The following is a 23698-nucleotide window of genomic DNA, read 5'->3' on the forward strand; positions in this document are numbered from 1 at the left end:
CATCCTCTTTCCTTATGGCCCCGTCTCGGAGGAGCACAGCCTCTTTTGCCAATTTCTGGTTCTCCCTTAGAAGCAGTGCTTCTCCAAGCTGACACCTCCAGAGCCTTTCCCCTTGCAGCAGCGTGCTCGTGGCCACTGCCCAGGACTACCGAGTCCTTCGCCTGTGTTGCATATTTCAGCAGGTAGTGTTGGACTTCCTCTTTTGAGGGTGGTTTGATGTGTTTTATCTGATTCCTCCATGACCTTGTCCTTTCCATGGAGTCTTAAACCTTGCAATTCTCCACTCTGCCAAAGGCTTTCAGTCGTGGTCGGAGCTGGGCTGGAAGTTGGCATTTCTTTCTGAACTTGCAGGTCATTTGAAGGTTGTGGTCATCTTGGCCATCTTGTGACGCTACAGGCTTGCTTCTGTGTGGCTTCGTTGGTTCTCCTTGTTGACTGTATGATTTGGAGGAGGTCGATTGTATGACTGTGGAGAGTTTTGGATCCAGGGAGCTGTCTTGATCTTCCAGACCCTGAAGGCTCTCCCAGAGTTCTTCCCGGTATCGATTTTCACAGGCCTTTCCCACACGTGATGTTCTTCCTGTTGTTTTCTTGATCCGATGGTATTTCGATGCCAGTTTCATTTTTAATTAATGGATTGTGTCCTTGCTGCCTATTGGTCATCTGTATTTATTTCTCAGTCAATTATTTATTCCTACCCCTTAGCAATTTCTTAGTTGGGTTTTGGGAGCTCCTTCTTCAGTGTGGATATTAACCATTTGTCTATTTTACGTGTTGCTCCTATTTTTTCTGAGTCTGACTCATCTTTTAACTGTGTTTCTAGTATTGTTGCTAGATGGAATAGTGTATCTTGGGAGTCTTTGCACATTAGTGTAAATCTTTTTGTTTTTGTCTTCGCTCATGGGTGAGAGATTGGGTATCGAATGCTTATCTCACACAGTTTTGTCCCTCGTCTTTGTCCACATACCTTGCTCCATTGTATCCTAGAATTGCAGATGAGCAATCTAATTCCAATGTGACCTTTTTTTCTCTTTCTTCCTAAATCCCTAGAGAATTTTATTTATTCTTGAAGTTCCAAAACTTTCTCAATATGTGTTATGGTCATATTTTTTTCTCATCAATTTGGCCTCATATCTGATGTGTTCCTTTTGATGATTGGGGCCCTCCTTGAGTTGAAGAAAGTTTTCTCTGAGATGTGTTTAAAGATTATTTTTCTCATCTGCTCTGCTCTCTCCCTCAGACATGCCAATCATTCTTCTATTGAAAATCTTTTTCCATCTCTGGAATCTTCTTCTTATTTTCTCTCTTTTCCTTTATCTCCTTCTTTCTGAGAGAGTTTCTCAAGAATGGCTTCAACATTATTGATTCAATTCCCAGTGATGTAAAAACTGATCTTGATTGTTTCTAAGCTGCATGTAATCTCAAGGGAAATTTTATTCTTTCCCAAATACTTTCTCTTTTTCCTTTTGTCTATTTCTCCCTTGCCACCCTCTCCCTTTACAGCTCAGTCCCTCAACTTATACAAGTTTTCATTTCTTGCTTCATAGAGCAAACAGTTTCCTGAATTTTCCTGAGAACACAAACACAGCAGAAGCTGTCTAAAATATAGTTCTGTTTCCTCAAATAGAAGTCTTTCAAGGACTCTTCTCCTGACTTTTCAGCTGAACGTTTCTATGTTCATGCTGTACAGTCTTGAAGAAAAGTAAGACAAAGACATATGGCTGAGATATATGTTCTGATTTCCACGTCGGCGTATTCACGAAGGAGCGAGAAATGGACAGCCTTTTCCTATTAGTTAGACGTAATTTCTACTTAGTTCCTATCAGGTTGCTATGTGATCTTTTCCTTGTTCCTGCTCTGAAGTTGGAGAACTCGGTGATGTGCACAGCCTTGAGCCACATTTCTAGTTTATTTTTTTTATTTTTATTTCTTTCTGCTGATGAAGATTCGTCCAGAGCTAACATCTGCCGCCAATCTTCCTCTTTTTTTCTAATTGAGGTCAAAAGAGTTTATAACCTTGTGAAATGTCAGTGGTCCGTTATAATTTGTTCGTCGCCATATCAATGTGCCCCTTTCCCCCTATGCCCAGCTCCCTCCCCTCTTCCCCTCTGGTAACCAGTAAACCGTTCTCTTTGTTCGTGTGTTTACCTTCCATGTATGAGTGAAATCACATGGTGTTTGCCTTTCTCTGTCTGGTTTATTTCACTTAACATAACACCCTCAAGTTCCATCCACGTTGTTGTGAATAGGACAAGTTTGTCTTTTTTTATGGCTGAGTAGTATTGCATTGTGTGTGTGTGTGTGTGTAAATATATATATATATGTGTGTGTATGTACGTATATGACATCTTCATCCAGTTGTCAGTTGATGGGCACTTGGTTTGCTTCCGTGTCTTGGCTATTGTGAATAATGCTGCAAGGAACATAGGGGTACATAAGTCTCTCTGAATCATTGATTTCCAGTTCTTTGCTTAAGTACCTAGTCATGAGATAGTAGTGAAGAGACTGTCTTTTCTCCATTGTATGTTCTTGGCACCTTTGTCAAAGATTAGCTGACCATAGATGTGTGGTTTTATTTCTGGGCTTTCAGTTCTGTTCCATTGATCTGTGTGCCAGTTTTTGTACCAGTACCATGCCATTTTGGTCACTATGGCTTTGTAGTACATTTTGAAGTCAGGGATTGTGATACCTCCAGCTTTGTTCTTTTTTCTCAGGATTGCCTTAGCAATTCGAGATCTTTGCCCCATATCAATTTTAGTATTCCTTGCTCTGTTTCCGTCAAGAATGTCAGTGGGATGCTGATAGGGATTGCATTGAATCTGTAGATTCCTTTGTGTAGTATGGACATTTTACCTATGTTTATTCTTCCAATCCATGAGCAAGGAGTCTCTTAACATCTGTTTAAGTCACTATCAATTTCTCTCACTCATGTCTTATAGTTTTCTTTGCATAAGTCCTTCACTTCCTTGGTTAAATTTATTCCTAGGTACTTAAGTTTTTTAGGTACGCTGGCAAATGGAATTATATTTTTGAGTTCCCTTTGTGTAAGTTTGTTGTTGGAGTATAGAAAAGCAACTGAATTTTGTAAGTTGACTCTGTACCCTGCAAATTTACTGTAGTTGTTAATTATTTGTATTAGTTTTCCAGTGGATTTTGGGGGGTTTTCTATATACAAGCTCATGTCGTGTGCAAACAGCGAGAGTTTCACTTCTTCACCCCCTATTTGGATTCCATTTATTCTTTTCTCTTGCCTAATTGCTCTGGCCAAAACCTCCAGTACTATGTTGAATAAGAGTGATGATAGTGGGCATCCTTGTCTCGTTCCTGTTCTCAGGGGGATGGCGCTCAGTTTTTGCCCTTTGAGTATGATATTGGCTGTGGATTTGTCATATATGGCCTTTATTATGTTGAGGTAATTTCCTTGTATCCCTATTGTTTTTCATAGTTTTTATCATAAATGGCTGTTGGATCTTGTCAAGTGCTTTCTCTGCATCTATTGAGATGATCATGTGGTTTTTATTCTTCAATTTGTTGATGTGGTGTATCACATTGATTGATTTGCGGATGTTGAACCATCCCTGTGTCCCTGGTATGAATCCCACTTGATCATGATGTATGATCCTTTTGACGTATTGCTGAATTCAGGTTGCCAAAATTTTGTTGAGAATTTTTGCATCCATGTTCATCAGCGATATTAGCCTGTAGTTCTCCTTTTTTGTGCTGTCCCTCTCAGGCTTTGGTATCAGTGATGCTGGCCTCGTAGAATGTGTTAGGAAGTGTTCCATCCTCCCTTGTGTTATTTTTAATATCTTCTTTTAGGTTTGTTAACAGTTGCTTTATGAACTTTGCTGCTCCTGTGTTGGGTGCATAGATATTTATAAGTGTTATTATTCTTCTTGATGGAGTGTCCCTTTGATCATTGTATACTGCCCCTCTTTGTATCTCTTTACCTGCCTTGTCTTGAAGTCTGCTTTGTCTGATGTAAGTATTGCGACATCTGCTTTCTTTTGTTTGCTGTTAGCTTGGAGTCTCGTCTTCCACCTCTTCACTCTGAGCCTGTCCTTGTCATTGGAGCTGAGATGAGTTTCGTGGAGGCTACAAATTATTGGATCTTGTTCTTTAATCCATCTTGCCACTCTGTGTCTTTTTATTGGAGAGTTCAGTCCATTTCCATTGAAGGTGATTATTGATGTATGACGGCTTAATGCTGTCATTATATCACTTGTTTTCCAGTTTTCCTGCATTTCCTTTGTTTCTCGTCCTGTGTGTTTTGGTCTACCCATTGAATTATGCCGTTTTTTATGCTGTGTGTCTTTGTTTTTTCCTTATTTCTTTTTTGTGTCTCTGTTCTGCTTTTTAGTTTAGTGGCTGACCTGAAGTTTGTATTCAGAATCTCGTGCATAACATAGTCCCTTTTCAGATGACCTCTTACTTCCTTGGTCTAAGCTGATTCAGTCCCTTTCCACCTCGCCTCCTAAGTTATTATTCTCATATCTTATTCCAGCTTGTGTCATGAGTTTGTGGTTAAAGTGACAAGATTGTCTTTGTTTTTGGTGTATTCCTTCCCTTTAGCCTAATGCTGTAGTTGAATATTTGCTATCCTGTTCTGATCCTGTCTATCTGTTGGTCTCCTTACTCTGTGTTTTGTGACCCCTCTCTCCCCTTTGTCATTTTTTCAGGTATGAGGGCCTTCTTGAGGATTTCTTGGTGTGGGAGGATGGGTCTCATGGCTACGAAGTCCCTTAGCATTGTTTGTCTGGGAAAGTTTTAATTTCTCCCTCATATCTGAAGGATGTTTTTGCTGGGTAGAGTATACTTGGCTGAAGATTTTTATCTTTTAAAATTTTGGATATGTCATTCCATTCTCTTCTAGCTTGTAAGGTTTCTGCAGAGAAGTCTGCTTATTTGATAGGGGTTCCTTTGTAGGGTATTTTCTTCTGCCTTGCTGCCCTGAGTATTCTTTCTTTGTCATTCATTTTTGCCAGTTTTACTACTATATGCCTTGCAGTAGGTCTTTTTACTTGGACACATCTAGGAGATCTGAAGGCTTCCTCCAGACACGTTTCCCTCTCATTGTCTAGATTTGGGAAGTTGTCTGCTGTTATTTCTGTGAGCACGCGTTCTGCTCTACTCTCCTTATCTTCACCTTATTCAATACCTATGATTCTTATGTTGTATTTTCTCATTGAGTTGGATATTTCTCGGAGACTTTCTTCATTTCTTTTTAGTCTCAGTTCTCTCTCCTCTTCTGTCTGGAGCATTTCAACATGTCGCTCCTCTGTGGTGTCCACACGAGCATTCAGGGAATCTGTATTTTGTTTTATAGCTTCCATTGTGTCTTTCATCTCTAATATTTCTGATTGATTCTTCTTTATAGTTTCAATCTGTTTTGTGGACTAGCTCCTGAACTCGTTGAATTGTTTCTCTATGTTCTCTTTTACCTCATTGAGTTTTTTGACAATAGCTCTTTTGAATTCATTGTTGCTTAGTTTACTTATTTCTGCATCCTCAGGACTGAATTCTGGGTGCTTATTTTCTCTCTGGTCTGGAGATTTGATGAATTGCCTGATGCTGGAAGGATGAGTCTTTTTCCCATTGTGATAGTATTCTGTTGCAGTTACAGCCTGTTGCCAGTGGATGGGGGTCGAGAGCCGTGTATTCTGAGCCCTCCACCTTCAGCTGAGCTGGCCCAGCGCAGTGCGGGTCGGGGGAGGGGCACTTTCTCCTGCGTGCAGTCCCGGGTTTCCCCGATCAGCTCTCGCTGTCTGGTCTCCTGTGGTCTTGGCTTGATGAGGTCACCCCTGAGTGAAAGCTTTTGCCCTGTTAAAGGGCTTCCCTTTAGGCCGCCAGGGCCCTAGGGAGTCCTGGGTGATTCCACAGACGCGCAACCCCTCCCCCACTCCTTCTGTCACAGAGCCTCCCTGGCAGTGACCACAGTCTTTAGGGGAGGGAGCAGAGTTCTCTCTTACCCTGTGCCGGCTCCTCTGAGGCAGGGCTCCAGCCTCTCCCCCCTCTGTCGTGTGGCTGCCGTGACTCTCCGAGGATTTTTGTGCTTTTAGGGTATTTTCTTTTGGAATAGGGTTGCTCCTTTTTGTTGTATCTTGGAGGGGAGAGAGTCCCGGGCAAGCTCACTCCACCATGATGCTGATGTCACTCCATTGCTTGTTTAATCTTGAAGTCGGTTTTGTCTAAGGACGGCAACACCTGCTTCTTTTGTTTGCCATTACCTTGGAGTCTCATCTTCCGTCAGTTCACTCTGAGCCTTTGTTTGTCTTTAGAGCTGAGATCTGTTTCCTGGAGGCAGCATAATGTTGGGTCTTATTTTTTAATCCATCCCACCACTCTCTCTCTCTTTTTTTTTTTTTTTTGAGGAAGATTAGCCCTGAGCTAACATCTGCTGCCAATCCTCCTCTTTTTGCTGAGGAAGACTGGCCCTGAGCCAACATCCGTGTCCATCTTCCTCTACTTTATATGTGGGACGCCTACCACAGCATGGCTTGCCAAGCTGTGCCATGTCCACACCTGGGATCCTAACTGGCGCACCCCGGACCGCCAAAGCAGAACATGTGCACTTAACTGCTGAGCCACTGGCCCAGGCCTACACTCTCTCTCTTTTGATTGGAGAATTCAATCCATTTACATTTAGAGTGATGATTGATCTATGAGGGCTTACTGCTGCCATTTTATCACTTGTTTTCTGGTCGTTCTGTATTTCCCTTGTTTCTTGTCCTTTGTATTTCGGACTGCCAGTTTAGTTTGGTAGTTCTCTAGAATGATTTTCTCCGTATGTATCCTTTGTGTCTCTGTTCTGATTGTTTGTTTAGTGGTTGCCATGAGGTTTATCTGAAAAATCTCATAGATGAGATAGTCCATTTCCTGATGGCCTCTTCTTTCCTTAGTCTAAAGCAGGTTCCATCCCTTTCTTCATTCCCTTCTAAGTTACTTTTGTCCTAACTTCCGTTTTCTGATGTGAGTTTGTGGTTAAAATGATGAGATTACGGTTATTTTTGATGTGTTCCTTTCCTTTATCTTCAATATTATAATTGGTTGCTATCCTGTCCTGATAGAGAACTGCAGTTTTCTGATTTTGTCTGCCTATTTATCTCTTTGCTCAAGGCTTTTTTAACCCTTTCTTTTTCTTTCTGATATGAGGGAGTCTTGTGGCAATGAACTCCCTCCGCTTTTGTTTATCTGGGAAAGTTTTTATTTCTCCATCATATCTGAAGGATAATTTCGATGGATAGAGTCTTCTTGGCTGAAAGTTTCTGTTTTTCAGAATTTTGAGGATATTGTTCTGTTCTCTCCTAGCCTGTAAGGTTTCTGCTGGGAAATTCAGTGAAAGCCTGCTAGGGGTTCCTTTGTAGGTTATTTTCTCCTGCCTTGCTACCCTTAATATTTTTTCTTTGTCATTTACTTTTGCCAGTTTCACTAACATATGCCTTGGAGAAGGTGTTTTTACATTGATACAATTAGGAGTTCGGTTAGCTGCTTTTTTTTTTTTTTTAAAGATTTTATTTTTTTCCTTTTTCTCCCCACAGCCCCCTGGTACATAGTTGTATATTCTTAGTTGTGGGTCCTTCTACTTGTGGCATGTGGGACACCGCCTCATCGTGGTTTTGATGAGCAGTGCCATGTCCGCGCCCAGGATTCGAACCAACAAAACACTGGGCCACCTGCAGCGGAGCGTGTGAAATTAACCACTCGGCCATGGGGCCAGCTCCTCAGTTAGCTTCTTTTACTTGTAAATCCAGTTTCTTCCCCAAGTTTGAGAAGTTCTCAGCTATTATTTCTTTGAACAAGCTTTCTGTTCCTTTCTCTCCCTTCTTCCTCTGGCATACCTATAATCCTTCTGTTGCATTTCCTAATTGAGTCGGATGATTCTGGGAGAATTTTTTCATTTCTTTTTTATCTTAGTTCCGCCTCCTTCTTCTGAAGCATTTCTATGTTTCTGTCCTCCAAGCTGCTGCTTCTGTGTTCCATAAATCAGCCCTGTTATTCAAGGACTCCAGATTTTTCTTTATCTCATTCATTGTGTCTTTCATCTCCAACATTTCTGATGGGTTTTTATTTATAGTTTCAGTCTCTTTTGTGAAGAATTCTGTCTGTTCATTAAATTTTGTTCCTGATTTCATTGAACTGCTTTCCCAAGTTTTCTTGTAACTCATTGATTTTTTTAATGATAGCTATTTTGAATGGTCTTTCGTTTATATTGTAAATTTTTGTGGCTTCAGGACAAGATTGATTTCTGGGTGCTTGTCACTTTTCCTTCTGGTCTGGAGTATTAAAGTGTCTTTTTGTACTATTTCAGGGGGTGGATTTGTGCTTCCCCTTAGTGGAAGTATCTGATCGCAGATTCTACTTGCTACCAGTGGGAGGGGCAGGAGCTGTGTATTCTGAGCCCACCGCGATCCCTGGCATCTGTGCCTGTCCTTTGGAATCTGTGCTGACTGGGCACGTCTGCCGTTGCCCGCTCACTGCTGCTGCTTTAGAAATGTGTGTGCATGTGCTCTGGTAGGAGTCCCTTCCTCTGGCTGAGCTGGTGTGTCAAGTGGAGGGAGAGGTGCTTTGTTTTGCATGCAGAATCCTGGGGGCATTCTGCTCTGCACTTGCTGTCTCCCCCCCCCCCCCCCGCCGGGGTGCTTGCTTGATAAAGATGCCCCTGCAATTCCTTGGCCTCCTCTGTGTGGGGCTTTCCCACAGCTGTAGGCAGCTCCAAGAGTAAAGGTGTTCCTGCGGAGAGCTGCCCCTTCCCACTCTCCTCACAGAGCCACATGCAGTCCTGTGCCCTAGATCACCGTCAAGGAGGAAGAGGAGATCCCCCTACCTCCTTCCACTTCATCCCGGGGGTACAGCACCTCCACCTTCAAATGTATGGCTGCCTGGGTCTCTCAGACGTCTGTTGTGTTGTGGGAATGTTCTCTGTTGGTTTATGAATGTCCTTTGCATTGTGTCTTGGGGAGAGAGTCTAAGGGAAGAGCTCACTCCACCATGATGGCGGATGTCACTGGTTTTTTGTGGGTGTGTATGTGAGCTGCCATTAGCATGGCAGATGGGTGGTGTAGGTCCGTACCTGGGAACCGAACCTGGGCCACCGAAGCAAAGTGTGCCAAACTTTAAGCACTAGGCCACTGGGGCTGGCTGCCAGATATCTAGTTTAAAATAGCCAAGTGTCATGAAACTTTCTAGTTTAAAAAGTCACTCATTCTTTAAAATAATAACCTGATGTCTAAGAAGAAATATTGAGATACCACTACCTTATTGTCTTTGTACAGTATTTAAAACTCATTCCTGGATGGGCTGTTTCTGCATTCGTGGCTAAAAGCTACAACTTCACCATGGCCGCCCCACAGCTCCTTTCCTTCCACATGCACGTTTCAGCTCACAACTGATGCTGGATGAGGGTGTTAAAGACTCTGAATCCTCTACTAAATAGTTTCCATACTGAGGGAGATTTGAATTCCTTCGCTCTGATGAAAGAAAGTCTATGCTTGTGAGATTTCTTGAAATATTTTACCATGAATGGTTCCACCAGTCTACCTGTAAGCTTTAAAGGTTTAACTCATGGAAGTTCTTCCGGTTTTCTAGCAGGTAATGGTGAAATATTTCTGGTTCCTAGTGCTATTGAAATTCTCTGTGTACTCTTGAGTTTTTACATCTAGGTGAGTCTGTGGAATGGCTCATCAGAAAGTACCCACTTTCTATTCATGATTCTGAGCTAAGTAGATTGTGAATATGTCACTCTGCTGCATAAAATTCTCCAAGGGTTCCCAACTATGTATAGTGTCAGGTAGAAAAGCCTCTCAGAATAGCATGTGAGCTCTTTACAATCTGGCACAATCCTATCATTTCAGATTCATGTGTATTCACTTCCTGCCATAGATCTCAGACTCTCGCCACACTAAACTACTGATCTCTTTCTCCAAACCTGTCAGGAAATTTCAGACCTTTCTACTTCTACTGATATACTCTTCCTTCTGCCTGTAATGCCTTGCCTCTCAGTGGGAATTGATATTTGTCCTTCACAGTGGAACAGAAATAACACCTCCTTTTTCTAGTATTTCCGATGCCCAAAGCAAAATTCATGACACCATTTTCTTTGGCCCCGTTGCTGTGGCCTAAATGTTGTGTCTCCCCAAAATTCCTTTGTTAAATCCTAAGGCCCAATGGGATGGTATTAGGAGGTGGGGCCTTTGGGAGGTGATTAGGTCATGAGGGCAGAGCCCTGAGGAATGGGATTAGTGCCCATATAAAAGGGGCTTCTGGGCCGACCTGGTGGCACAGTGGTTAAGGGCACATGTTCCACTTCAGTGGCCTGGGGTGCACCCGTTTGGATCCCGCGTGCGGACATGGCACTGATGGCAAGCCATGCTGTGGTAGGCGTCACACATATAAAGTAGAGGAAGATGGGCATGGATGTTAGCTGAAGGCCAGCCTTCCTCAGCAAAAAGAGGAGGATTGGCAGCAGATGTTAGCTCATGGCTAATCTTCCTTAAAAAAAAGGAGGGGGCCTTCAGAAACCCCTGTAGCCTTTGTCTCACAGAAATTATCTTCTACTGAATTTTTCCTCCCTTTTATTACCTCTGTTCTCTGCCTCCAGAACCCCGATAAAAGAAAGGGCAGACATGTATGCTGCTTCACATTTCTCTCCTATGTGCCATCATTCTGCCTTTGGCTCTGGTCTGCAAGATTCCACTGACTTTATCACCAGATCACTGACATGTTGTTAACCATCCCCATTCTCTTAGTCAGTCTGTCCACTGAATTGTTTTAGTGTCAAACATATTTTTAATTCCCAGGCACTCATTTTCGTCCTCTGATTACTCCTTTTTTGCAGCAGCAGTCTGTTCTTACTTTTGCACGTGCCATCTTTCCTATCTCACTAGAGTCATTTCTTACTCTTTTAACGTTGTTTTGTTTCCTGAATGATCTTTATTTCCTAAAAACACAATTATTTTACTTGTTAATCTTAATGTGAGTCACGTATGTGATTTTTTTTTCTTCACATTTGTTGACCCTTGGCTGTTAGTTCTTGTTTGTGAATAAAGATCTAGGCTGTTAAGCGGTGGGAGTTCCATTTGGATTTGTGTAGCTCTCTCTGCCAAGAAACTGCTCCCTGGATGAGCCTGTACTGGTGGGTCTGGTGCCATAACTGGAAAATGACAGTTCAGAGTTGTGGGGGTCAGCCGGCTGTGGAGAGCAAGTCAAAAAAGGGAGGACTTGACTTGAGCAGTGAATTATTTTGATGTGTTCCTTCTTGAGAAAAGCTGTGTTGCCTCTCCTTTTTCATTAAGGTGCCTGCTGGATGTTCCAGAGTTTCCTCAGACTCTGCTTTGCTTCCCATTCATGGTTCTACACTCAAATGAGGAGGCATCTGCATGTAAGCAGGTCACTTTCTTCAGCGTGCACAGCTAGGATTTTTATGTGGGGGCCAAAAGCCTCTGCTGTCTGCTGTATATATTTGGGAGGAGGGCAGGGAAGAGAGATGTGGTCCAACTAGCCCAGCCTTCCCAGATGCAGTCTTTTAAATCAAAAATATTCATCATATGTATATATATATGTGTGTGTGTGTATATATATATATACACACACATATATATATACACATATATTGAGCAGTATGATAAGAGTGGCAAAATGGCTGAAAATTCTGTCTATCCTGTGTCCATGCCCCTCTGCAATGTGACTTTGGAGCCCCTCCTAGCAAGAGGTGGCATTTGTTTCTCCATCTTCTTGAATCTGGCTTGGCCCTGTGGCTTAGTTTGATCATTGGGATTCTAGAACAGTGACCTGAAGGAGAGACTTGAAAACCGCTTGCACACTGGACTTGCTGTCTCTTGCTGCCCTTATAAAGAAGATAGGTAAGGGGCCAGCTTGGCGGCATAGCTGTTAAGTTCGTGCACTCCACATCAGTGGCCTGGGTTTGCCAGTTTGGATCCTGGGGGTGGACCTATGCACTGCTTATCAAGCCATGCTATGGCAGGCATCCCATATATAAAGTAGAGGAAGATGGGCATGGATGTTAGCTCAGGGCCAGTCTTCCTCAGCAAAAAAAGGAGGATTGGTGGCTGATGTTAGCATAGGGCTAATCTTGCTCAAAAGAAACCCCAAATAAGTAAAAGACAGGAAAGTTAAAAATACATTTTTTTCCATATGAATTCTGAGCTATCAGAACTAACAGTCCTGGGAGCCAGCCCGGTGGCTCCGCAGTTCAGTGTGTACATTCTGCTTTGGTGGCCCGGGGTTCGCCGATTTGGATCCCGGTTGCGGACATGGCACTGCTTGGCAAGCCATGCTGTGGTAGTCGTCCCACATATAAAGTAGAGGAAGCTGGGCACGGATGTTAGCTCAGGGCCAGTCTTCCTCAGCAAAAAGAGGAGGATTGGCAGCAGTTAGGGCTAATCTTCCTCAAAAAAAAAAAATAACACTCCTATGAAGAAGCCCAAGAGGATGACAAGAGGCATGTGGCCCATTTGCTTCTGTTGCTCTGACCAACAGCCTGCCAGACTCATAGCATGTGACAAAGACTTCCCTAGATTATCCAACCAGCAGCCAATTTACAGCTGAGCATGGATGCCTGGGATACAGAGCCTGGGAGAGATGTACTGAGTTCACGCAGATAAGAAGAACTGCCTAGCTGATCCAAATCATGAACTAAATAAGCAGTTGTTGTTTGAGACCCCTAAGTTTTGGGGTAGTTTATCACCCAGCAAGAGCTCACTGATACAAACACCGCATTGTATTGATGTTCCAGCTACTGTAGATACTCTGATAAACAAAGTAGATCAGGCCTCTGTCCTCAGGTGACGAGAAACAAAGAAATAAATGAGTCAGACAACTTCAGAGATTCACACATGCTCTGAAGGAAAGCAAGCAGGGTGATGTGACTGGCTGGGGTTGGGATCTCATTTAGATACTGTGATCAGAGAAGAATGCTTTGAGCAGCTAAAGTTTGAGCCAAGACCTGAGTGACAAGGAAGAGCCAACCATGTGAAAGTCTGGAGGTAGATTGTTCCAGACAGGAAACAGCAAGTGCACAGGCAGTGAGCTGGGGAGATACTTCACGTGTTAAAAGGACATAAAGAAGGTCAATGAAGCTGGAGTTGGTGAGCAAAGGAGAGAGAGGGGAAAGATGTGAAGTCAGGAAACAGACCTTGGGGGAGGACTTGGCCTGTGATTCATTTACCAGTTACCTTCATGCTTGTACCCTGTCTCATCTCTGTCCTTGATGTTTGTGGACTAGGAGCTTGGAGCTCTCAAAGGACCCCTGTGGGAAGGGTCCCTCTTTTCTCCAGCATTTTGGTCTACATCTTTCTGTGATCTGTTTTCATCAGTCAGATCTATCTGCTTTCTGTCTTCTCGGATTTCTTCAAGATGTCCTCCAGCTGACTGCCATTCTAGTTTACTAGCATTACCACGGATTCGTTCTTTTTAAAATACAAGATGGTTTTTGGGGGCGTTTTTAAGGACCTTCGTATATATTAGTCCCCAAATCACCATCTTTAGTTGAAATTCTCATATCTCATGTTTAAATTTGGAGCTCTAAGCCCATAAATCTCCCATCCCCCTTTGTTATCCTATCTTTTTCTCTGTTTCTTCTCTTTTCAGCTTGTCTTTACAGTGGCTGCTGAGAGGCCAGCCCTCAATGGGCTCTTTATTCACTATCCAAGAAATATGTCCTGAGAAGCTTTTATCTGCAAACAAAATGGAAGCCCTTCTCACCTACCAGTTGCCCCTTTGCAGCCACTTGCCTTGCTCGGTTCCTGCTGAGTTGAATATGCTCATCCAAACACCCCCTGCTGGGACACTGAGGGGACACAGGGTCAGTTCTTCCCAGTGCCTTCCACTTCACTAGACACTTCAGGTGTTTCATTTCCTAGGGAGGTTTTGATGTCTCAGAATTCATATACCAGAAAACTGTATTTGAACATCCTGGTCTTCCATCTATCTGTCTGTCTATGTTCTATCTTCATTGAGTTTTGGGTGCCACAAATCATTAGATGGCACATAGGATGTCATACCTGGGAGGGATGGTCCATGTTACCCTTTTGAGAACAGGAGATGCTACACCCTTGCAGACCAAGAGCTTGGCCTTCCTGGACGTTTGTAAAGTTTCCAGGCAAGGAATCTTCACTTATCTCCCTAAAACAGATAAACATACTTTTGTACAGAGATGAGTGCACGTGAAAGGTGAGACTAGCAATCTTCAGGGCCCAGAGCTTACTCATGATGTTTTCTTCCACAAATCTGTTGGGTCCTTTGCAGAAGCCCAAAGTACAAAACTCTTTGCCTGCCCTGCATTTGCCTTACAGGAATACCACTACACACTTCCCTCCAGCCCAGAATCAGAGGCCAGAGCACGTTGAATGAAGAGGAAAGGAGGTCCATATTCTCTTTTCTACCCCAGGGCCATTGCGAGTGCTGTTCCCTTCACCATTCTCCGTGCTTTTCCTCCAAGTCTCTTACTTATCCTGGCTCTTACTTATCCTTCTGGACTCAGCTTATATGCCGCTTGCTCGGAGAGGCCGTCTCTGCTTTTCTGATCTTCCCTTCCTTCCCCAAGTCTAGTGGATGCTGCTGGTGCCCTGCCCGGGTCCCCTTCACTGGTGGCACACTCTTTCCTCAGTTGCTGTGAGTATTCATTGCTCAAATGGAGCTGCCTTGCCTGGGAGGTTACTCCTGGCCGCAGGGGACAGTCAGTGGCCAATGATTGACTGGGGCACAAAAAGCCGGAAGCCTGGCCTCAAGGTGGACCAGAGCCTTCTGGGATACGAGGGAGAAGTTAGTCTCCAGCTGAGACAGCCCCTTTGCTTAGTTTTCTTCTCCTGTCTGCTGCTTCCCTCACACTGCACCCCCTCCAGAGAGCCCTCCTCCAATGAATCCTTTTCACCAGAGTCACTGTCTCAGGCCCTGCTTCTGGGAAGCCTGACCGAAGACACTGAGAAAGCTTTCTTTAAGAGGTTTGTCTGTGTATTTACACAGCGAGGACAAGTTTTCTCTCTGACCCCTGCGCCTCTAACAGTGATGGAGTGTCATGTGAATGGACTCGGATGTGAATAGTCCCCCTGGAACTGGCCACACAGCAGCCCCCCGTCTGAGGCTCCTGAAGAGCTTCTCTAGGAGGTGGAAGGGGAAGAAGAAAAAGAGACACTGCACACAAGCAGTTCACCGGGAGGCTGTGCTGTCATTTCTGAAGCAGAGCTCTTTGACCTGCTAAAAAGGGGTATCTTTTAGAGGCTTTAGTAAAAATCATTTAATCTAAAATTCAATATCAATGCCGCTCGTTAATTTTTAAGAACCCCATATCTGTTCTTTCCCTGAAGTGAAACAAATTTGGTTAAGGATGGGTGTTTCTGAGTTTATTTCCTACACAGTTGAAAGCTCAATGTCATGGTTAAGTCTCTTGTCCCAAAGGTAACCCCTTGGGAGCCACAGCAATAGCACAAACTAATGAAACAGGAGGAATTCATGTTTGAAGAGCCAGAGCCTCTGGAGACATTGACTCAATGGCCTGAGCCCCACAGGATGGTTTCGAATTGAGTTCCTATGCAAATGCTTTTAAACACCAGTCCTGTGTCACTTACACATTCAATACTTAAAATTTAGATTATCTGGAGGTGACTCTTGAGATTTAACAATTGTGACGTTTTCTTGAGGCATGAACTCAACTCACACATCCTACAAAGTTGGCAGATGGTGAGTGAACGAGGTGACCATTGAGCATCTACTTGGCATGTGTGCAGTAACTCACATGAAGGGATTTAAATCTTTCCAACTGTGAATGTTGCTAACAGAAGGGCAGAGGTGGGGGGAAGAAATGGCAGGTGTTTGAGGGTCTGCAAGACCAAAGCTCTCACAGCTGTCGCGTGATTACCATAGGCCCTCCATGTCAGCCACCACAATGGCTGCTTTAGAATCTGATTTTCCAGATGCACAGTTAAGGATACAGAGGCACTGATGTGCTGTCTTAGGAGGAAGATGGAGCTTGGGTGTCTGTTAAATTGGAATTTGAAGGTGATCAGGGTTGTGATCCCCTCTCTGATTTTCCCAGCTTCTCGCACCCGCAGTTGAAGAAGCCGTGTCCTGATAGTCTCAGGCAGACTAGTTCCGCCGATTCCTTATTCCCAGTGCAGGTTTGCTTTTCTCTCTGCATCTTTCTTTTCTGTTTATGACACCACCGTCTTAGTTGCTGAAGTTTCCAACCTTGACCGTAGGCCCCTGTACGTTTGTCCTTCTTATGTCTTCTCCTGTCATTAACCTCAGGGCCACCTCCACCCCTTATCTTCTGGCTATGATTCCTTGGGCTCCTCACGGGATGTGACCATCACTTCCATCCACTTGAATCCTTCATGGGCCTGGCCTCGCCTTGGACCTTTGGGTGACTCTGAGTCTCTCCTCCTCCAAGAGCATCATTATGGGGACCCATTGGGAAAATCCTCTACTTTGGCTCTGCTCCCAAGGTCTCCTCCTACAGCAGCGTGTGCTGCCTTTTCCCTATCACGGGAAGCGTGTGAGATTAACTGTTTTGACTCCTTTCTCTTGTTTGAAAGAAAGCAACACCAAGATGTGTGTTTCCTCCCAGAAAGACTAGAGATAGGCAATAAGGAAGGGGAAAATGTGTCTGCAAATCTGTAGCTTAAAGCTTCGTGTGTTTAAAAATCATTCTTGTTTGTCTTTTATATTCCTATAAAATGCATAGAGAGTTTTATCCATCAGTATTCCAGACAAGATCAAAGAAGCCTATGTTCTGATAGCACCATTAAAGAGGAGGGGCCCCTCTCTCCCTGCTGCCCCTGAACAAAGGCTCCCGTGAAAGCTAGGACAGTCGCTCTGACACCTGACCCATCACCAGATGAACCTCAGGAGCTCTGGGCCCAGGGGTGTCCTGACTGGAGCCAGAACACAGGAACAAGGGAGGTTATAAGACCTGAATAGTACTTGGCATTGGATTTGATAGACACTGCAGGGACTGAAAAACTCTTTAGCCAGTTTTCTTCTTTTACTCTCTCATAGTTTGTATTTCATTTCCATCAAATGGCATGAAAGCATGTCATTGGCCAGCGAGAGGATGAAACCCTGATGTGGACTGGACCTACCCTAAACCTAGTGTGAATTCTGAAATCCCCACAACTGATCACAGTGACTTCTCCTTCCACATCTTCAGCTCTGTCTTCCCCTGGAGCCTGCTGTCTGTCAGCTCAGGATCTCCGTGCTCACACCTCTCTGGCCTTGCTTGTTTCAGCCCAAGGTTAGCCACTTTGCTGGTTCTCGTGAGCATCCCTGATGCCCTTACCTCTGTGCACTTCCATGACCCCTGCCTTCCCATCCTCAGCCATGCCACTCATGACCCCCTTCAATATCTAGAATGTGAGGCCGCACCGAATAAAATCACAAGAGTTATTTGCTCTTTATCTAGTTGGCCCTTTGATGGTTCTGATGTCCTCAATCCTTCACTGGTTGACCACAACATATTCTTAAAGTACTCCAAACCTGTTCCACTCTGATCAAGGTCCGTATGCCATCCCCACTGCCAAACTCGGCAAAATCATGTTTTGTGGGGACCAAGTCCATCAGTGTGAGTTTTCTCAAAATCTCTCTCATCTACATCAAATTCATTTTTGTATTTGCCCCTCTCTTGTTTTTCTTCTTTCCTCCAATAAAGAAATTTCCCTTGGTATTATCTAATCAAGTTGAAAATGTACATGGTCCCTGACTCAGTATTTTTTTTCTGTCTCTTCATCTCCTTGCTTATTTTCCTGTTGACTTATTCTATGTATTTTTTTTTAGAAGGTCTGTTTAGTTCTTAGGAGGATGAAGCTGTAGAGAGAGCCATGCTAATTATGTGTGTCCCTTTCCTCCAGAATCTCAGCCTCCTCCAAAATAGACACAGAGGTCGGACACTGTCATCCTGGAGCTCAGAGCTCAGTGGGGAAGATGGAGTATGAATAAAGTGTTACAACGCAACGTAAGTACTATAACGGATGTCCACTCCAGGTACGGGTGCGGCACAGAGCAGCGGATGAACTCAGTGGGGGTGGAGGCAGGAAAGCGTTACAGTCAAGAAACAGCTGAGCTGGATCTTAAAGAATTATTAGTTCAGTAGACAAGGTGGGGAGGTAGCCATTAAATATCTGTTAGATTAGTAAACGAAGGGTATATCCCACAGAGAAAACAACGGGTGCCAAAAGAGTGACGAAGTGACACAGCTCTGTCTCTTGAGGAAAAGTGCAGGCTCAGTCTAGCTAAAGCAGGTGGGAGGAAGAGAGAGCTGGCAAATGGGCCTGAGAGCTCAAAAACTAAAATAAAGAATATACCTAAGAAAATTAGATGAAGGAAATAATACTGATAAAAGCAGAAAATATTGGTTCAAGAAATCATGAAAACAGTAGCATTAACACTTAATTCCAAGAGTTGTTTCTTGAAAAGAAAGAAAGAGCAAGAAAGGAGAGACAGCAAGAGACCAGAAAGGCAAGAAGAAGGGATGGAGGGAGGATAGAAAGAGGTCTTGTAAGTTTAATCAGGGGAAAAGGAAAACACATACAAAGTAAATGTATTGAAAGTGTATTTATAGAGGGCTCGATACTTCCCAGGTCCTGGGCAAGGTGTTGGGGACAATCAGCTGTATAGACAGACACGTTGTCTGCCTTTGAGGAGCTGAATTTTAACGAAGAAAGTGCTTCTTTAAACACGTAACTACACAGACAAAATATAACCCACTAATTGAGAGATGTGAAGGCAAAGTAAAGAATACAGCGAGAGGCTGGAGCAAGGTCAGAAATTAACTTGGGGCTGGGTGCTGGGTCGTGAAAGGCTATCTGAAGATGTGGCATTTCAGCCAGCATCTGGGAGAGGAGGATGAGTTAACCAGACAAAGAGTGAGTGCAGAAGCAATCCAGGGAGAAAACCAGCCCGTGTGAAGGTCTTGAGGTAAGAAAGTCCAAGTCACTGGAAGAAGGTGAGTGGGGCTGCAGTGCACAGAGGAAGCAGAGAGTTGCCAAGACTTACAGGGAGGGTGCCAACAGTGTCAGTTTGGCCAGGACTAGGGGGAGGGTCCTGGCGTGTAAGACTTTCAGATTTAACACTGGGACAGTCCCGAGCAAACCTGGATGAACTGGTCACCCTATTTACAGGCCTCATTCATGATTTTGGACCTTAGCAGCAGAGCAGTGTGGCAGCCATAATCGAGGCAGCCATAGTGAGGATGGAGAGAAATGGACGGATTCAAGAAATATTTAGATGTAAACTGACAGAACTTGAGGACAAAATGATAGCCAGGGAAGGGGTTAGGGCAGGGGGAATAATCTAGAATGAACTGCAGATTTTTCTGGCTTTGGAAACCAGAGAGATGTGCATTAAAAAGGAATTAATACAGAAAGAGACGACGCTAAAGTTGGTCTTTGACGTTAACTATCAAGTGAGAGCTCGAGGTTTGATCACATTTGAGCACACAGGAATAAATTTTGGTACCCTCCATCTCTCCCACCCCTCGGATTGAAATAGAAAGTGGACCTGGTAGAAACCCAAATGTGCTCCAGACAGAATTTGGAATTCAGTTTGAACCTGTAAAGAAGTGGAGTGTTCCTCACCCTGATAAGGGGACAAGACAACATAATAAGTAAAAGGAAAACCGGAAGGCTTTGTTACAGACCGCATTCAGCCTGCATTCAGATGGCATGTCAAGAACTGTATTACTCTTGTCCCCTCGTCCAACTCTTAGACTCCCATAATTAACCCAGAGGAAGTTGTAAGTGAAATAATTATGAAGTCCTTTCAAAACTAGACACTTGACACATGTGTTATAGAAACCTTATAAAAAGGAAACTGGATTCTTGTAAATTTTAAGATTATATGAATTCAGACACAAAGACACTCCTATGAATTTTCACAAAAATACTCAAATCACAGAGTTTGTTCTGCCTGCCATTGAGATGTGGGGGATTTTGCTGTGTGCACTAAATTCTCTTCTTCTTCTTTTATTTATTTACTTATTTCCTTCTTCTCCCCAAAGCCCCCCAGTACGTAGTTGTATGTTTTAGTTGTGAGTCCTTGTTGTGGCATGCGGGACGCCACCTCAGCATGGCTTGATGAGCAGGGCTATGTTCGCACCCAGGATCTGAACCGGTGAAGCCCTGGGCTGCCAAGCAGAGCACGTGAACTTAACCACTCGGCCACAGGGCAACCCCTAAATTCTCTTCTTTAACTGCCCATGTCACGAGAGCACAAGACTAGAATGAAGACAAGCACGGGAGACCAAGGATGAGAGTTTATTGAACATGAAGGTCTCATCCACATTCGAAAGCACAATCCCGGTGAGACCTCAGTCATGTATCTAGACGGGTGAGAACTTGCTTCCAGTGTCCCTGAATCCCAAATGGAAGGATGCTTTTCCTGTATGTGGGAGCCGAACGCCAGGGCTGGGAAGGGCTGCCAAACTCATTCAGCCCAGTCTTACATCCGCAGTCTGTTTTTCAACACTCCTTCACTCGTTTATTAATTTAACAAATATTATTGGCACCTGCTGTATACACGGCACTCTTCTAGGGACTTGGGATCTGGTGGTGAACAAAACAGACACCAGTTCCTCCTGTCGTTGACGTTATGTTCTAAAGAAAGGATTCAAGTAGTAAACAATAAGAATAAGCAGTAAACGTAGTGAGTAAGTTAGTTACATAGATAGTACCATAGGTTGGAAGGTGAAAACAGTGCAACAGAGAAATAGGAGGGCAGGGAAAGAGATCAGAGCGATGGTGAGGGGGCAGGGTGCAGCTTCAATAAGGTGGTTGAGTAGCTCCTTGTGAAGATGATGTTTGAAAGCAGTTTTGAAAGAGGTGAGGCAGTTAGCCACGGGGATCTCTGGGAGGAAAGCCTGGTTGGTGGTTTTATTTCCCTCCAAGACAGTCCCGAGTGCTCTAAAGTGGGCTGTTTAGCAAAGTGCTCCACTGGGTTCAGAAGCTGGGCTTTGCTCAGGTCCCACTCATGAGTCGTGTGTCCTAATCAGTTTGTTCTAGAGTACTCTAAATAGCCCACCACCCTCACAAGTCCCCTGCCCCCAGAGCCCCTGCTTCGGCTCTCCCTGTTGTAGGATAATGGATGTCGTGGAATTGTCTGTTTAGGTGTCCAGCTTCTGCAGGAGGAAGTACAGAAGCTCCGAGATTAGGCCACACAGGGTCGAAACCTGCTTCTGCCGCTGACTGGCTGTCTGTCCTTCATCAGGTCATTTAACCTCTGTGAGTCTCAGTTTCCTTATCTGTAAAGACAAGATGATCATGTCTGTTCAATGGGAGTGTCATTAGTATTCCCAGAGAAATTGTGTGTATAGCGCTTGGCATGGTGCTTGGCACACAGTAAGCACGTAACTAAAACTAAGACTCTGGTGGTGCCCACTCCAGTGCCATCTCCTTGAGGGCAAGGCCCCTCTTGTCTTCCATTCTAGTTGACCAGTGCCTGGCATAGAGCCTGGCCCGTGTAAGGATGGTCGTGAGCAATGGAGTGCAGTTTGTCCAGGAACACCCAGGAGAACACACCCGAAGCCTCACTGGAGGACTCAGCCTCCTCGTCTGGTTGGTACATAGCCACCCATCCATCCGTTCACCAGGATGACAAGTTTATACACACACACCAGAATCAGGTTTTTCCTTTTCTTTTCTTTCTTTCTTTTTTTTTTGTGAGGACGACTAGCTCTGAGCTAACGTCTGTTGCCAGTCTTCCTCTTTTTTGCTTGAGGAAAACTGTCGCTGGGCTAACATCTGTGGCAGTCTTCCTCCATTTTTTGTATGTGGGACACTGCCACAGTATGGCTTGGTGAGCAATGTGGAGGTCCATTCCTGAGATCTGAACCTGTGAACCCCAGGCTGCTGAAGGAGAGTGCACAAACTTAACCACTTCGCCACTAGGCTGGCCCCCAGAGTCAGATTTTACTCCTCTTTTTTCCCTGAATTGACTGTCTTGGGAAGAGAAGAGTAGCCAGGTGAGGGGACGTGTGTGGGGAAGGTTTCTTCCCTACAAGAAAGACTCTAATAAATGAGACTGTTTCTTATCCAAGTTATAGTATTTCTTGGCACTTTTTTCTTTCAAAATGTGTTTTTTGTCTAAAATTGAAGCGTAATAGTAATAACAAAATTGTCTCGAGTGTCAGGCTCCAAGTTAAAGGTAGGCTGTGATTCTGTATATAGAAGAGCTTCATAAAGAGAATCAGAACTCTGATCCCAAATGCCCCGCAGTGTGGGTAAAAAGGTACCAAATTAAAAAGACTGTTGCCAAGTTTCCTTTCTTACTGCGTTTTGAGATTCAGAACTATAACGGCATGGCGCTCAGATTCTGTCAGTATGCATTGGACTCTGGTGGCTAATGTGCAAAGTCCATAATTACCCGGCCCTTCTGGATGTCCCAGCAGGAACCAAGTGGTGAGGACCTGCAGGCATCTCTGAGCCTCCTGAGGTTGAGGGCCGGTGGGTGGAAACCCCATTCTGGGCCAAGGGAAGTGGCAAGATAGTCATTCTTGCTGTGAGCTGGTTTGAATACAGATGTGAAGTGAAGAGGTGACAGTGCTGTGACGCTGTCTGCTGTCCAGGCTTGTGGCCCCAGTCGAGCCTGTAGCCTGTCGTTGTGAATACATCTGATGGGCGGCTGTGGCAGTGACTCCTCCTTCCACAGCGGTCTCCTGGCCTGTCGAGGGTGTGTCCACAGCTGAACAGAAATCCCACCAGTTTTCCACTTTGCCTTGGAACAAAGGTTGACCCAGAGCCTCTGAGCTAATTCTGGCCACTGCTTGTTCTGTCAGTAAAGTTTGAGTGGAGCACACCCGCGTCTGGCCGTTTATGGCCTGTCTGTGAGGGCTTTTGAGCTAGGATGGCGGAATTGAGTGGTTGTAGCAGGGGCCTGCAAAGACTAAAATGTTTATCATCTGACCCTTTACAGAAATGTTGCCAATGCCATTCTACGTGAATGAAGGTGTCTGGAGTGCTTGCACCCAGAGAAGGTTGTGAGATCGTTGTCATCACCCAGACGTGGTAGCAGACACCTGCACTCACACTCAGATGAATCTGGGGCTGGCCTGGGACCTCGACGCAGACATCTGGTTGCAGCCGAAAGACATCGTCCCTCACCTTAAATTAAGGACGTTAACGTGAAATTGACTGGTCTTGTAATTTTGTTTGTACTTGATTTTTAAGTTTGTTTTGGTTTTAGAGTTGTGTAAGAGCTAAAAGAATAAGGAAGTTTTACCAGGATGTCTGTTTGTAAATATTTAATTTATGTTTGAATAAAAGTAATTCAAGTGACACTAGAGCTCCTGGAGCAGTTTCGGAGGGGGATTTGTACATGACTCAGGTTGGAGAAACATGGCTGAAGCTTCTCCCTCTGCCCTTCACGCTGGCTTCCCTGCCTTCTCTTCTCTATCTGCTCTAAGCTATATCCTTTAACCCGAGGCTGGCAGACATCTTCTGTGCAGGGTAGGTAGTAAATACTTTTAATGATTTCTGCTGTTTAGCACAAAAGTGGCCATAAACAAGGTGTAAACAAATGAGCATGGCCGTGTTCCACTAAAACTTTATGGATGACGCTGAAATTTAAATTGCGTTTAATTTTCCTGTGCCATAATACGTTCTTTTGATTGGTTTTCAACCGTGTGAAAATGCAAAAATCATCCTTAGCTCATGAGCCGGAAAATAAAACGACAAAGGACTGGACTTGGCACATAGTT

General features: G+C 44.3%; 1 pseudogene; it reads left to right on the forward strand.

The window, feature by feature from the left end:
• LOC138917403 (heparan sulfate glucosamine 3-O-sulfotransferase 4-like) overlaps positions 1 to 23278 on the forward strand; it is a 144014-nt pseudogene extending 120736 nt beyond the window's left edge.
• The last annotated feature ends 420 nt before the right edge of the window (positions 23279 to 23698 follow it).

The sequence above is a fragment of the Equus caballus genome, chromosome 14 (assembly GCF_041296265.1).
Source record: "Equus caballus isolate H_3958 breed thoroughbred chromosome 14, TB-T2T, whole genome shotgun sequence".
Lineage (NCBI taxonomy): Eukaryota > Metazoa > Chordata > Mammalia > Perissodactyla > Equidae > Equus > Equus caballus.